Genomic DNA, 16,934 nt, shown 5'->3' with positions numbered 1-16,934 from the left:
GAGGGAGAGGGAGGGAGAGGGGGAGAGAGGGAGTAGAGAGGGGGGGAGAGGGAGTAGAGAGGGGGGGGGAGAGCGAGGGGGAGAGAGGAGGAGGAGAGAGGAGGGAGAGAGAGGAGGAAGAGAGAGGGGGGAGTGAGAGAGAGGGGGAGAGGGAGAAGGGGAGAGGGAGGAGTAGAGAGAGGGAGGGAGGCAGAGGGAGAGAGGGAGTAGAGAGAGGGGGGAGGCAGGGGGAGGGAGGAGAGGGGAGGGGGAGGGAGGCAGAGGGAGGGAGGGACAGACAGTGGGAGGCAGACGGGTCAGTTTCATGTTGGTTTCTGTCCAGTTTCACTGGGACCCGCTCTCTCTCTCTCTCTCTCTCTCTCTCTCTCTGTGACTCTGACTAACCCCACCCTGCCGCTGTGAAACGCCTCACCCCCCCCCCCCCCTTCAACCTCTCCCCCATTTACCCGATGCGTTTGGAGCCGCCGGGAGGGACGGACCAAGCCCTGTTGGACGGGAGAGAGAGAGAGGCAGGCGGAGGGTGAGTGAGCGAGCGCTACATTTCGGTTTCTCTTTCGCTGTCGGGGCGCGGATCTGCTGCTGGTGGGTCCGGGGGGAGGGAGGGAAGAGGGGGTGGAGGGAGGGGGGTGGAGAGGCGACTCAAATTCTACACTCCCCACCTCACCGTAAGGTTCTCCCGTGGGCTACTTTCCCACTGTGTGGCCGCGGGTAAACCATGTACACGAGGCAAGCTGTGTGGTGTAGGTGTGGATTTGTGTGTGTATATATGTGTGTATATGTGTGTGTATATATGCGTGTGTGTATATGTGTGTGTGTATATGTGTATATATGTGTGTGTGTATATATGTGTGTATGTGTGTGTGTGTATATATGCGTGTGTGTATATGTGTGTATATGTGTGTGTGTATATGTGTGTATGTGTGTGTGTGTATATATGCGTGTGTGTATATGTGTGTGTGTATATGTGTGTATATGTGTGTGTGTGTATATATGCGTGTGTGTATATGTGTGTATGTGTGTGTGTGTGTAAGTAGGGGAGTGGAGGAGGGGGTAGGGGAGTACAGGGGTTGGGGGGGTGATAGGGGAGTAGAGGTGATAGGGTTTGTGAGGAGGGAGTTTCCTTTGGGGTAGATTGAGGGGATGGTCAGATAGGGAGTTCCCTCCTGTGTAAGCCAAGGTCTCTTCCCCCCCCCCCTTGTCACCCATGTTTGAAACACTGGGCTCAGGTGAGGTGAAACATTTGAATGAGTTTCTTTTGTTTTGCTTCTGCTTACGACAGTTCCTTAAAGCGGAAACAAGACCTACATCTTGGTGATAGTGTAGTCAAGAGATAGGAAGATGACGTTTTGAAGTTGAGTCAGGTTTTAAACCACACTGTTTAATTACAGCTGTTGGGAGCGCATGTGTGTTTGGGGGGAGGATTATTTTGGGATTTTGTGGCCACTGAATAACCCCCCTCCGGACTGCCCTGTAATGTTGGTGGGTCAGCAAGTTGGGAACAGGTAGCGGTGAGACTGTTACTCTTTGAGGAGCAGACGAGGCATTGGTCTGCTCTGGGCAGCGTTGTTTAATTCAGTGTACACGCGGCTTTGTGACTTAAAGCTGGTCTGTGGCTCAGAATCTCCTTCAGCAGTAAACAGTGGGTTAATATATGATGAGCGTTTGTAACCACTGGGCCTGTACTCCCTGGAGTTTAGAAGGTTGAGGGAGGAACCTCATGGAAACATACCGAATAGTTAAAGGCCTGGAGTGAGTGGATGTGGAGAGGATGTTTCCACTAGTGGGAGAGTCCCGGACCAGAGGTCATAGCCACAGAATTAAAGGAGGTAGCACAAAATGCTGGAGTAACTCAGCGGGTCAGGCAGCATCTCAGGAGAGAAGGGATGGGTGACGTTTCGGGTTGAGTCCCTTCTGACCCGCTGAGTTACTCCAGCATTTTGTGATACCTTCGATTAGTACCAGCATCTGCAGTTATTTTGCTCATGTTCTTGATATTTCCTACCCTGGTGGGAAAAGCACTGTGTCTGTTCATCTTCTTTATTCCCCCTGTGATTTTATACATCTCAACAAAATCGTCCCTCGTGGTTTTGTGCAACTCTAAATTTCTTCAATAAAACTGAGCTCAAATAATTTCCGCTGCCACCACCTTTAAACAATTTTAAAGATAACTAGACCAAGTGGACCCGTTGGGCCCAAACCTCTCCTGCATTGGTACAGAACCCTCTCCGCCCCTACTCCTCATCCCATCCTCCCTCCCCCCCCAGGAGATAGATTTAAACTTTAAAATGTGAATAACTTTAAAAATATAACACCGATTTCAATTAAACTTCTTCCATTAGCACCAAAGGGACGACGGTGAGTAAGGTGGGCCTAAAATTGTTGCGCTATCGTGTACCGTTTTGGCTGTAGTTCAGGAACAAATAAACAAACAAACGAGAATTTTAGTGTATAGAAGTGGAGAAGTCACCTTAATTCGTTTTTCAAAATGTCACTAGAGTTATTTTTAAATATTCGTGTGGTAAGAATTTTATTGTTCCATTGTCTGTACGAATGACAATTAGCTCCTCTTGACCCTTGACTATTTTCTCGGAGCAATATGATTAAGATGCGTTTGTGAATTTGAATAATGGCAGATGTAAAATGACTATATATTTCCAGCTATTATTGGCCTTGAGCCTTCTGGAGAGAGTGCTGGAGGAACTCAGCAGGTCAGGCAGCATCGGTGGAGGGAACAAACAGATGATGTTTCGGGTCAGAACCCCTCTTCAGACTGATCGTGATGGGTGTTGGGGGGGGGGGTGGAGAAAGCTGGAAACAGGAGGTGGGGCATGATGTTTAGGAAAAACATTGCAGTTGTTGGTTTAAATCAAAGATAGACACAAAATGCTGGAGTAACTCAGCGGGTCAGGCAGCATCTCGGGAGAGAAGGAATGGGTGACGTTTCGGGTCGAGACCCTTCAGACTGATGTCAGGGGATAGGGCGGGACAAATATGGGATGTAGTCAGAGACAGGAAGACTAGTGGGAGAACTGGGAAGGTGGAGGGGATAGAGAGGGGAAGCAGAGACTGCCTGAAGTGGGAAAAGTCAATGTTCATACCGCTGGGGTGTAAACTACCCAAGCGAAATATGAGGTGCTGTTCCTCCGATTTGCGCTGGGCCTCACTCTGACAATGGAGGAGGCCCAGGACAGAAAGGTCAGAGGGGGAGGGAGAGGGAGTGGGTTAGGTAGTTGAAGTGCTGAGCCACCGGGAGATCAGGTTGGTTAAGACGGACTGAGCGGAGGTGTTCAGCGAAACGATCGCCGAGCCTGCGCTTGGTCTCGCTGATGTAGAGAAGTTGACATTTGGAACAGCGGATACAATAGATTAGGTTGGAGGAGGTGCAGGTGAACCTCTGCCTCACCTGGAAAGACTGTTTGGGTCCTTGGATGGAGTCGAGGGGGGAGGTAAAGGGACAGGTGTTGCATCTCCTGCGGTTGCAGGGGAAAGTACCTGGGGAGGGGGGTGGTTTGGGTGGGAAGGGGCGAGTGGACCAGGGAGTTTCGGAGGGAACGGTCTCTGCGGAACGCAGAAAGGGGCATGATAACTGGGGAGGTAGAAATGAGGAATGCAGTTGTTGGCTTACATAAAAGGACTCAAAGTGCTGGAGTAACTCGGCGGGTCAGGCAGCATCTCTGGAGAAAAGGAATAGGTGACGTTTCAGGTCGGAACCCTTCTTTCTGGCTGGACAAGGGTGAGGGTCGATTAGCAGTTGGGTGGAGTAAGTGAGCAAGGCCAAAGATGAAAAGAAGACAAAAGGGGGTCAGATAAGGGGAAGAGGAGTGAGATGTGGGGCTAGAGGGAGCTCTCCCTTCTGGGGAGCGGGTTGTGTTAAGACTGGGATCAAGTGCTGGTTTGTATATCAGTGAAGGTAGACACAAAACGCTGGAGTAACTCAGCGGGGCAGGCAACATCTCTGGAGAGGAGTGGGCGACGTTTCGCTTTGAGACCCTTCTTCAGACTGGTGGAATGTGGTGTTCGAGTGTTTAGCAACCTGGAGATGGGGTGGACCCAGCTGGCCGGTGTGGGAAGGGGAGGCAGAGATGAAAGTGTCTAGCAACCTGGGCATATCAGTGGTGTTGTTTGTACGATGCTCCTTGGTAACAGAATGAGCAATTTGAGACGATGTGTCATTTCTGTAAAACATAGCACTAGAGTCACTAATGCAATGAGTGTAAACACCAGTCACTTGTCTGGCTTTGCGTCAGCCCATGACAAGTTCAACACCTCTCGTGTCTTCCTGTAATTCTATGTGCCGCCCACTCGCGACCTTGTTACTCCCCCCGTCACCTCTGGTGTATCGGTGTGGGAAAGGCTGGTCTCGATTCACATTGAGAATTCAGCACACTGGCTCTCGCGCTGAGGTGTTTAACATTTGTTCATTAGACCGTTCGGCCCATCGAGTCTGCTCCGCCATTCAATCATGGCTGATCCGTCTCTCCATCCTAACCCCATTCTCCTGCCTTCTCCCCGTAGCCCCTGACACCCGCAATAATCAAAACCTGTCAATTTCCACTTTAAAAATACCCAAACGAGTTGGCCTCGATCCTCCAATATCCTCTGACTTCTGCGGCAATGAATTCCACAGAATCACCACCCTCTGACTAAAGAAATTCCTCCTCGTCTCCATTCTCAAGGTTTGTCCTGTTATTTTAATCCTTATTAAAAAATTTATCTTGGCCACTGGTCTTAGACTCTCCCACTAGTGGAAACATTCTCTCCACGTCCACTCTATCTAGGCCGCCATCTTGAAGATGGCCCCTAGTCTAGTGTCCGTCGCCGACTCCCTTCCCCCCTCCTCCCCTCTTCCTGGTCTTCGGGGAGGAGCGGGGGATGAGTCTCGGGCGACTCTAGGTGGGTTCCTGGTTCCGCGGCAGGTGAGCCAGGCCAGCCGTTGCGGTGTTTGGCCGCGGCTCACCGACAGCTTCTGCTGTCCTGCACGGCTGGCTAGGAGCTTCTACAATGTATTGTGCGGGAAGGAACTGCAGATGTTGGTTTAAACGGAAGATAGACACAGGAACTGCAACCCAGAGGAACATCATTATGATCCCTGCTGTCCTGAGGGTGTGAACAATAGTAAATTAATCCACATTTTAAGCATTAGATTGATTTAATAAAGATTTCTGAGTTGAGGAAGAAACATTGGGTCAGAATCCCCGGGACACTTCTCCTGCTCTTAAAGCTGTGGAGAGAAGTAGCGCAGAAACAGGCTCATCGTCCCACTAAAGATTAACACTAAAAACCGGAGTAACTCAGCGGGTCAGGCAGCATCTCTGGAGAACATGGATAGGTGACATTTCACAGAGTGCTGGAGTAACTCAGCGGGTCAGGCAGCATCTCTGGAGAACATGGATAGGTGACGTTTCACAGAGTGCTGGAGTAACTCAGCGGGTCAGGCAGCATCTCTGGAGAACATGGATAGGTGACGTTTCACAGAGTGCTGGAGTAACTCAGCAAGTCAGACAGCATCTCTGGAGAACGTGGATAGGTGATGTTTCACAGAGTGCTGGAGTAACTCAGCAAGTCAGGCAGCATCTCTGGAGAACGTGGATAGGTGACGTTTCGGGTCAGGACCCAGTCTGAAGTAGGGTCCCAATCTGAAACCTCGCCTATCCACGTTCTCCAGAGACGCTGCCTGACCCGCTGAGTTACTCCAGCACTGTCTTTTTTTAGAAGCAAGAATGTTATCCCTCTTAGATAGACACAAAATGCTGGAGTAACTCAGCGGGTCAGACAGCATCTGTGGAGAAAAGGAATGGGTGACGTTTTGGGTGGAGACCCTTCTTCATAGAGTCACCCATTCCTTTTCTCCAGGGATGCTGTCACCCGCTGAGTTACTCCAGCTTTTAGTGTCGATCTTTGGTTTAAACCAGGATCTGCAGTTCCTTCTTACGCAATGTATCTGCATTCCCACCCCTCTACCAATGCAACCAATAACGTCATTAGTGCCTGTGCTTCTGTTTGAAGGTTTATCCATGCCCTTGTTACCCACCAATTTCCCTAAACCATGCGGTACGTTGTATAGATACAAGTTTTGTTGTTTTTGACTCTTTTCAATATAGTGATCTGATTTGTGTCGCTCTGTTGGTAAGGAATGATATTCAGTACCTTGCAAGGGGTGACATAGAACCAGGAGATGTAGAATCAGTATGGAGGCTGAAGGCTGATAAATCCCCAGGGCCTGATGGTCTGCATCCCAGAGTACTTAAGGAGGTGGCTCTAGAAATTGTGGACACATTGGTGATCATTTTCCAATATTCTCTAGATTCAGGATCAGTTCCTGTGGATTGGAGGGTAGCTAATGTTATCCCACTTTTTAAGAAAGGAGGGAGAGAGAAAACGGGAAATTATGACCAGTTAGTCTGACATCAGTGGCGGGGAAGATGCTAGAGTCAATTATAAAAGACGAAATTGCGGACCATTTGGATAGCAGTAACAGGATCGTTCCGAGTCAGCATGGATTTACGAAGGGGAAATCATGCTTGACTAATCTCCTGGAATTCTTTGAGGATGTAACCAGGAAAATTGACAGGGGAGAACCGGTGGATGTGGTGTACCTTGACTTTCAGAAAGCCTTCGACAAGGTCCCACATAGGAGATTAGTGGGCAAAATTAGAGCACATGGTATTGGAGGTAGGGTACTGACATGGATAAAAAATTGGCTGACAGACAGAAAGCAAAGAGTGGGGATAAATGGGTCCCTTTCAGAATGGCAGGCAGTGACTAGTGGGGTACTGCAAGGCTCGGTGCTGGGACCACAGCTATTTACAATATACATTAATGACTTGGATGAAGGGAATAAAAGTAACGTTACTAAATTTGCAGATGACACAAAGCTGGGTGGCAGTGTGAACTGTGAGGAAGATGCTATGAGGTTGTAGGGTGACTTGAACAGGCTGTATGAATGGGCGGATGCATGGCAGATGCAGTTTAATGTGGAAAAGTGTGACATTATCCACTTTGGTGGTAAGAATAGGAAGGCAGATTATTATCTGAATGGTGTCAAGTTAGGAAAAGGGGACGTACAACGAGATCTGGGTGTCCTAGTGCATCAGTCACTGAAAGGAAGCATGCAGGTACAGCAGGCAGTGAAGAAAGCCAATGGAATTTTGGCCTTCATAATAAGAGGAGTTGAGTATAGGAGCAAAGAGGTCCTTCTGCAGTTGTACAGGGCCCTGGTGAGACCACACCTGGAGTACTATGTGCAGTTTTGGTCTCCACATTTGAGGAAGGATATTCTTGTTATTGAGGGCATGCAGCGTAGGTTTACTGTGTTAATTCCCGGAATGGCGGGACTGTCCTATGTTGAAAGACTGGAGCGACTCGGCTTATATACACTGGAATTTAGAAGGATGAGAGGGGATCTTATTGAGATATATAAGATTATTAAGGGGCTGGACACGTTAGAGGCAGGAAACATGTTCCCAATGTTGGGGGAGTCCAGAACCATGGGCCACAGTTTAAGAATAAGGGGTAGGCCATTTAGAACAGAGATGAGGAAAAACGTTTTCAGTCAGAGAGTTGTAAATCTGTGGAATTCTCTGCCTCAGAAGGCAGTGGAGGCCAGTTCTCTGAATGCTTTCAAGAGAGAGCTCTTAAGGATAGTGGAGTCAGGGGGTATGGGGAGAAGGTAGGAACGGGGTACTGATTGAGAATGATCAGCCATGATCACATTGAATGGCGGTGCTGGCTCAAGGGACTGAATGACCTCCTCCTGCACCTATTGTCTATTGAGATATGTGGGGATTTTTTTTCTTTTTAAATAGGGCGGTGGATGCCTAGAATGCACTGGCAGGGGTTGTGGTGGAGGCAGGTATGATAGTGGTATAGAGAGGTGGGAAGGGGGAGGGGAAGAGAGGGGCATGCTGGTACAAATCGAAGGTATCACGGAATGCTGGAGTAACTCAGGGGGTCAGGCAGCATCTTAGGAGAGAAGGAAAGGGTGACGTTTCGGGTCGCGACCCTTCTTCAGACTGATGTCGGGGGGGGGGGGGACGAGACAAAGAAAGGATGTAGGTGGAGACAGGAAGACAGTGGGAGAACTGGGAAGGGGGAGGGGAAGAGAGGGACATTTTTTGTTGGTACAAATCGAAGGTATCACAAAATGATGGAGTAACTCAGTTTTTTGCTGGTACAAATCAAAGGCGGGAGGTGTGCAGATAGATATGCGGGGAATAGAGGATGGGGCCATGAGGAGGCAGATGACTTCATCTTGGGATTAAGTTTAGCATAGACATGGTGGTCTGAAGGACCTGTTCCTGTGCTGTATCTTTCCCTGCCCTGTGTCCTAAAAAAATCCCACTGCTTGATGTTTTTTATGTAGTCTTGAGTCAATATTCATCAACAGTTCAGAAAAAAATATTTGCGGCCCTCCATCTTCACAGCTCATGTATTCAGCAGAACATATTGACATGTCACGGATGTTTAGAGTGGTTTCAAAATTGGTGTCAATATTTATGTGAACACCATCTTGGGTTGATGGTTCTTAACTCCTGTCAACTTGTTCACAACTCGACCTGAAATATAAGCGCTTGTTCACTGTGCTTACTTGATTGCTGTTAACCAAGTGGAGTCGTTCTCTGGAAAGGGAGTTGTAATGTGGGGACCGAGGCCTTTGTATCTTAAGGGATGAGAATTTTAGACCATGAGTAGGGTTGCCAACTGTCCTGGGCTTAGCCGGGACGTCCCGTATTTTGGGCTAAATTAATTTGTCCCATACGGGACCGCCCTTGTCCCGTATTAGTAGGGTTGCCAACTTCCTCGCTCCCAAATAAGGGACAAAGGGTGACGTCACCGCCCCGCGCCCCACGTGACCTCACCCAGCCAGTGGCCACGTGCTCCCGCTCCACCTATGGCGGCTCTCCCCCCTCCCCTCTCCACTCCATCTCCCTCCCCCCCACCATCTCCCTCTCCCCTCCCACTCCATCTCCCTCTCCCCCTCCCACTCCATCTCCCTCTCCCCCCCCCACTCCATCTCCCTCCCACTCCATCTCCCTTCCCCCCTTATCCTCCCTCCTCTCCCTTCCCCCTCCCTCCCTAGGAGATAGATTTAAACTTTAAAATATGAATAACTTTTAAAATATAACACCGATTTCAATGAAACCTCTTCCACTAGCACCAATGGGTCGACGGTGAGTAAGGTGGGCCTAAAATTGTCGCGCTATCGTGTACCGTTTTGGCTGTAGTTTAGGAACAAACAAACAAACAAATGAGAGTTTTAGTATATAGATTTAACCTGCGCGTCTTTGGGATGTGGGAGGAAACTGGAGCACCCGAGGTCAGGATGGAACCTGGGTCTCTGGTGCTGTGAGGCAGCAGCAGCTCCACCCTCTGTGCCACCCCAGTAGAAGCTGTGATATTATTTTTGTCCAACTGAGTTTGGTTTCAGTTACATTTAGGGGAGAGGGCGGTCCATGATATTGAAGTTTGATCACAAACCATCAGTAATATCCCATCAAAGTGTCTGTTGGATGTTATTTTTACTTTGGTTGAGCATGATAGGGTGGCACGGTGGCGCAGTGGTAGAGTTGCCACCTTGTAGCACCAGAGACCCGGGTTCGATCCTGACAATGGGTGTTGTCTGTACAGAGTTTGTACGTTCTCCCCATGGCCTGTGTGGGTTTTTTCCCGGTGTTTTCGGTTTCCTCCCACACTCAAAAGACGTACAGTCTGTAGTCTAATTGGCTTGGTATAATTGTCAAATTATCCGTAGTGTGTGTAGGATAGTGTTAGTGTGTGGAGACACAAGGTAACTCAGCTGGTCGGCACAGACTCAGTGGGCCGAAGGGCCTGTTTCTGTGCTACATCTCTTTTTTTTTTTTAAATCGGAGGCACAAATGTTTACATAGTTTCTGAGAGTTGCACTCGGTACCATAAATAACTTGTAGACACAAGGAACTGTGCAGATGCTGGAATAACTCAGCAGGTCAAGCAACATCTCTGGAGAACATGGATAGGTGATGTTTTGAGTTGGGACCCGTCAGACAGATGAAGGGGGGAAGAATGCTGGAAAACAGTTCCAAGCCTTCCTGTCACCTGTATCCACCTATCTATCACTTGCCAGATTGTCTCGTACCACCCCCCCCCACCCCCCTCTTCTAGCCATTTGTCCTCTGCAACTATCAGTCTGAAGCAGGGTCCTGACCTGAAACATCATCCATGTCCTCCAGAAATGCAGCCTGACCCATTGAGTTACTCCAGTCTTTTTATTTTCTTAAACCATAAATAAAACTTGTCTGCCCACAACTGTAATTAAACAGAGTCAATCATAGTGCTTAAGATATGCATGCTATGGAGGAACTTTCTGGGGTGTGTCTGTTGTTTTGGGTATCCCTACCTGTTTAGTTTAGAGATACAGCGCAGAAACAGGCCCTTCGGCCCACCGAGTCCGCACCGACCAGCGATCCCCGCACATTAACACCACCCTAGACACTGGGGACAATTTACACACACCTAGCCAATTAACCGGCAAACCTGTACGTCTTTGGAGCGTGGAGGGAAACCGAAGATCTCGGAGAAAACTCGTCTCAGTTTTAAATGGCCTCCCCTTTATTCTTAGACTGTGGCCCCTGGTTCTGGACTCCCCCAACATTGGGAAAAAAATTCTTGTAAATAGCTTGTCCTGCCCTTTTATAATTTTATATGATTCGATAAGTATAGTTGGGGCAGTGAGTATAAAAGTCAGAAACTCCACACAGCCAGGGTGGCATGGTTACGCAGAGGTAGAGTTGCTGCCTGGCAGCGCCAGAGACCCGGGTTTGTACGTCCCCCCTGTGTCCACGTGGGTTTTCTGCAGGTGCTCCGGTTTCCTCCCACATTCCAAAGACCTGTGGGTTTGTGGGTTAATTGGCTTCTATAAGTTGTCCCTAGTGTGTAGGATAGAACACGTGCAAGGATGATCGTTGGTCGGCCAGACTCGGTGGGCCGAAGGGCGCGTTTCCACACTGTATCTCCAAACTAAATTAAACTAAAGTCACGGTGCAGCTTTATGGGACTTTGATCAGGCCGCATTTAGAGTATTGCGTGCAGTTCTAATCACCTCATCACAGGAAGGAAGTGGAGGCGTTGAGGGTGTGCGTTTACCCGAAAGCTGTTTGGATTGGAGGGGGTGTCGGGTTATAAACATAGACAATAGGTGCAGGAGTAGGCCATTCGGCCCTTCGAGCCAGCACCGCCATTCAATGTGATCACGGCTGATCATCCACGACCAGTTCCTGCCCTCTCCCCATACCCCAACCACAAGGTTGGGTTGGCCTTTCCCTCAGAGTGTTCCCACCAGAGGTTGAGGGGGTGATCTGATACAAGTGTATACATTTTTAAGAGGCACAAATATGGTCGATGGTCAGAGCGTTTCCCCTCAGGGTGGACATGTCAAAGATTTGCAGGGCCAATTAAAAAAAAAAAGAAAATAGTGATGGGTGCCTAGGACATGCTGACTGAAGCGGTGGTGGAGGCAGATTTAATGGTGGCATTAAGGAGGGGGGTTTCGAATATGCGGGGAATGGATGGACATGGATCATGTGCAGGCAGGGGAGATTAATTTAACTTGGAGTCATGTTTGGTGCAGACATTGTGGGCTGAAGGGACTGTTGCTCTGATGTACTGTTCTGTGTTCTGTACGTCTGGATATTGTGTAAACATCAACAAATGTTCCACCCGGCCGGTCGCCTCTCCCTGGCTTTGGTCCGTCGTTTGGTGCTGTCTGTCTGGAGCTTGCACGTTCTCTGTGCCGGTGGGGGTTTTTCTTCTGGGCCTCTCTGGCTTTCTTTCACACTCCAATTCCTTGGGTGGCACGGCAGTGCAACTAAGAGACCCCGGTTCGATCCTGACTACGGGTACTAACTGCACAGAGTGCCCTGTGAACGTGTCGGTTTCTCCAGGTGCTCTGGTTTTCTCCCACGTTCCAAAGACATTCGGGTTTGTAGTTTAACTGGCTTGGTAAAATTGTAAATTGTTCCTAGTGTGTGCAGGATAGTGTTAGTGTGTGAGGATCGCTGGTGGGCCAAAGGGCCCGTTTCCAAGCTGTATCAGTCAACCAAAATTAGCTTTCAATGAAATATGTTGCCAGATGGGATTGCATTAAATGTTTTGAATGGACCTGATGGATTGAATGGTGGCATTGTATGTTATATGGAGGCACAGATGGTGAAGGTGGTTGGGCCTCGGACTCTGCCCTGAGCAACTCCTGGAGTGATAGTCATAGAGGGATACATTGTGGAAACAGGCCCTTCGGCCCAACTCGCCCACACCGGCCAACAATGTCCCAGCTACCCTCGTTCCAAATCTCCTATCCATGTACCTGTCTAACTGTTTCTTAAACGATGGGATAGTCCCAGCGGTAACTACCTCCTCTGGCAGATTGTGCCATACACCCACTGTGTGAAAAAGTTACCCCTATTAAATCTTTTCCGCTTCGTCTTGAACCTTTGTCCTCTGGCCCTCGATTCCCCTACTCTGGGTAAAAGACTCTGTGCATCTACCCGATCTATTCCTCTCACGATTTTGTAAACAAAATCAGAAATGCATAAATACATAATTGGCAATTATCTTCCTTTAGAGTCGTTGAGCATGGAAGTCATAGAGCAAACAGACATAGTGTAGATGGGGCATCTTGTTTGGTATGGCCAAGTTGGCCTTGCCAACCAAGATGTCCCCTTCCTGTACAATCTTCCTTTGTGTGAGGTGGGGCCCTGACTTTTGGACTGTGTAACCCTTGATGCCCATTGACTTCCGTTTGACCAGATGCCACACTTGGTCAATGGTACCCTGATATCAAGGGCAGTCACTCGCCTTGCAACTGGAGTTCAACTCTTTGATCCATCTTTGAGCCAGGGCTATGACAGAGTCTGAAGCAGAGTAATCCCAGAGCAACTCTAACTGGGTACTCAGCACATTATCGATGAACACACAGCACTGTTCAAGATCTGGTCAGCAGTCTAGTGATAGAATGAGGGGTAACGGAGGTTGCATAGCACCCCACCTCCTGGCCTCGGCGGCCGCCTTTGGTGGAGCAGAAGCACGTGGCCGCTGGCTGGATGTCACGCGGGGCGGTGACGTCACCTTTTGTCCCTTATTTGGGAGTGAGATAGTTGGCAACCCTATCTGCTGACGATGGAACAAGGATACGATTAGAATCTCAACACCAAAGCCACCAACATTCACCAACCCTGGCACAAACCATCTCTGGTTGACCACAGCCTGCAAGAACCTGGGCCTCAAATCAACCCCAAACTACTTTGGATAAATCACTGCTTTCATCCAACCTGCTCCGTTCTTCCTCTTCCGCTGTGAACATGGAAAGTTTAGTTTAGAGATACAGCGCGGAAATCGACCCTTTGGGCCACCGAGTCCATGCCGACCAGCGACCCCCGCACACTAACACTACACACACACACACACACACTCGCGCCAATTTCCAATTTTTTTTTACCGAAGCCAATTAACCTACAAACCTGTATATCTTTGTAGTGTGGGAGGAAACCGGAGCACCCGGAGAAAACCCACGCCGGTCACAGGGGTTCTCTTCACTTCTCCAAATCTTTTCTTCAGCTCAGTCACAGGTTTAACCTGATAATATAGCCCAGTACATTGCAAGCGTTATAAATGCAGCGGTACAAACTCTGTACAGACAGCACCCGTAGTCAGAATTGAACGCGGGTCTCTGGCGCGGTCAGGCAGCAACTCTACCGCTGCGCCACCGTGTGTATAGGAAGGAACTGCGGATGCTGTGCGTGTTATTTCTGTTCCTCCCAGTTGTCTCAGGTTCGATCCCGACTACGGGTGCTGTCTGTACGGAGTTTGTACGTTCTCCCCGTGAACTACATGGGTTTTTTCTCTGGGATCTCCAGTTTCCTCCCACGCTCCAAAGACGTACGGGTTTGCAGGTTAATTGGCTTGCTGCAAATGGGCCTGCCTCCGTGCTGTATCTCTAAACTACAACTAAACTAAAAGATGGACCTGGGCAAAAATGTGCCATGCCCTTAAGACCCAGTTTCCTTTCTGATTAGTTTAGTTTAGAGATGCAGCGCGGAAACGGGCCCTTCAGCCCACCGGGTCCGCGCCGACCAGCGATCCCCGCACACTAACATTATCCTACACACACTCGGGACAATTTTTACATTTACCAAGCCAATTAACCTACATGCCTGCACGTCTTTGGAGTGTGGGAGGAAACCGAAAGATCTCGGAGAAAACCCACGCAGGTCACGGGGAGAACGTACAAACTCTGTACAGACGGCGCCCGTAGTCGGGATCGAACCTGTGTCTCCGGCGCTGCATTCGCTGTAAGGCAGCAACTCTACCGCTGCGCCACCGTGCCGCCCTAACTCGGCTGAAATCTAATCATCAGCAGTGCCATTCCCGTAGTTGGCAGCGTGGCACACTAATGAAGCCCTGGGTGATGTTACTGGGTGAAGCTAGCTTTTAAATCCAACCTACCGTAACATGGTACCAACGCCAACAAAAAATGCCTATCTTCAGCCATGTCTTTCACTTACTGTTTCAAATGGCTTCCATTATTTTATCTTTTGGTGCTTGGCTAATGTTTACAACTCCTCCAACACCCTGATTTCTTCATTTCATAATTTTTTGGTCTAGTTTAGAGATACAGCATGGAAACAGACCCTTTGGCCCACCAGGTCAGTGCCGACCAGCGATCGCCCGGTCCACTAGTTCTATCCTACACACTAGGGATAATTCACAGAAGCCAATTAACGAACAAACCCACACGTCTTTTGGACTGTGGGAGGAAACTCGAGCACCCGGAGAAAACCCACGAGGTCACAGGGGGGAACGTACAAACTCCGTACAGCCAGCACCCGTAGTCAGGATCGAACCTGGGTCTCTGGTGCTGTAAGGCAGCAACTCTACTGCTGCGCCACCGTGCCACCCTAAAATGTTAGCTGGAATTATCCTGTAGTAATCCATCTGCCGATTCAGATCATGTGCTCTCTCAATCCATGGAAGGGCATTTAGTTTTAGGTTTCTGTTCCAGAGATGCAGAGCAGAAACAGGGCCTACGGCCTACTGAGACGGCGCCGACCAGCGATCCCCTTACACTAACACAATCCTCCACACCAGGGACAATTTACAATTTGTGCCGAAGCCAATTAACCTGCAAACCCATACATCTTTGGAGAGTGGGAGGAAACCGGAGCACCCGGAGAAAACCCACGCGGTCATGGGGAGAACGTACAAGCAGTGCTTCATGGACATAGTTTATGGGGATAGTTTATCAAACGTAACCGTTTTCAGTTTCGCATTCACTGAGCATGTAGACGGGTGGTAGAATATTTCCACGTTGGCCCGGGAACCCTTGCCCTTGGTAGTGTGGAACGTTTTACATAGGTGAACAGATTGGATCTTGATTTGATTTTCCATCCGAACAGATTAGATCTTGTAATTTTCCATCTGCAAGATGCTATCTCTGGATTATCTGCTTAAATCTCTGGCGCATTGCTTGAATTCCATTCTTCCAGCAGCTGAGTGATACCAGTGAGCCAAGGGTGATGTGGGTTTTGTACAGCGAAATACAATGGCTGTTGTACGGAACAATGCAATGAGTTATTTGGAGGTCCTTCCTTCCCACTGCTGTGAGACTGCACAACCAGCACTGCTCCCAGCAGACGAGTCAACAGTAACAGTTAAGGAATACACAGTAAACCGATGACAATGTATCCTTGCCTTTACTTTTATTTATAATGAATGATCTCTTGCTGCTGTAACACTGTAAATCTCCCCGGTGTGGGACAAATAAAGGAATATATTATAAAGGAATATATCAGAGAACTGGGATAGGTGACGTTTCGGGTCGGGACCCTTCAGACTGTGTATCCTTGTAATATATTTGGTGGAGTAAATGAATGGAAAACTGCCGTTAGCACTGGAGTTAGACACAGAGGTTTGAGATTTTTCTGGGGAGGGAAAAGGGGATTGTTCAGGGGTGTGAAGACTCACACCTCCAGATTCAGGGGCAGTTTCCTCCCAGCTGTTATCAGGCAACTACCACAACCAGAGAGCAGTGCTGAACTACTATCTACCTCACTGGAGACCCTTGGACTATCTTTAATTGGACTTTACTGGACTTTACGAAATGTTATTCCCGTTATGTATCTGTACACTGTGGACGGCTTGATTTGTAATCATGTATAGTCTTTCCGCTGACTGGATAGCGCGCAACAAAAAAAACTATTCTCTGTGCCTGAGCCGGTGAGTTACTCCAACATTTTGTGTCTATCTTCGGTGTAAACCAGCATCTGCAGTTCCTTCCTACACAATAACACTGGAGTGTTCATTTCTCTTGCTCAGACCGAGGTTTCCATTGAAAATGAGGATGACCTGTTTAAAACGGGAGAAAAATTCGTATGACAACAGACAATAGGTGCAGGAGGAGGCCATTCGGCCCTTCGCACCAGCACTGCCAATCACCGTGATCATGGCTGATCACCCACGATCAGTACCCCGTTCCTGCCTTCCCCCCATACCCCCTGACTCCGCTATCTTTAAGAAATCTATCTAGCTCTCTCTTGAGAGCATCCAGAGAATTGGCCTCCACTGCCTTCTGAGGCAGAGAATTCCACAGATTTACAAATCTCTGAGTGAAAACGTTTTTCCTCGTCTCCGTTCCAAAAGGCTTACCCCTTATTCTTAAACTGCGGCCCCTGGTTCTGGACTCCCCGAACATTCGAACATGTTTCCTGTCTCTAGCGTGTCCAACCCCTTAATAATCTTATATGTTTCAATAAGATCCCCTCTCATCCTTCAATGTATACAAGCCCAGTCGCTCCAGTCTTTCAACATACGACAGTCCCGCCATCCCAGGAATTAACCTAGTGAACCTACGCTGCACGCCCTCAACAGCAAGAATGTCCTTCCTCAAATTTAGAGACCAAAACTGC

General features: G+C 48.8%; 1 protein-coding gene across 1 annotated transcript in view; it reads left to right on the top strand.

Annotated features, from left to right (window-relative positions):
* Positions 1 to 259: 259 nt before the first annotated feature.
* Positions 260 to 16,934, top strand: part of LOC144605001 (GTPase KRas) — a 51,947-nt gene continuing 35,272 nt past the window's right edge. Inside the window, exon 1 of the mRNA XM_078420015.1 lies at positions 260 to 520. The gene's annotated coding sequence lies outside the window, so the exon portion shown is untranslated. The remainder of the gene's footprint in view (positions 521 to 16,934) is intronic.

Source organism: Rhinoraja longicauda, chromosome 23 (assembly GCF_053455715.1).
Source record: "Rhinoraja longicauda isolate Sanriku21f chromosome 23, sRhiLon1.1, whole genome shotgun sequence".
In the NCBI taxonomy this organism is placed as follows: Eukaryota; Metazoa; Chordata; class Chondrichthyes; order Rajiformes; family Arhynchobatidae; genus Rhinoraja; species Rhinoraja longicauda.
This window is presented reverse-complemented; position numbering and strand designations above follow the sequence as displayed.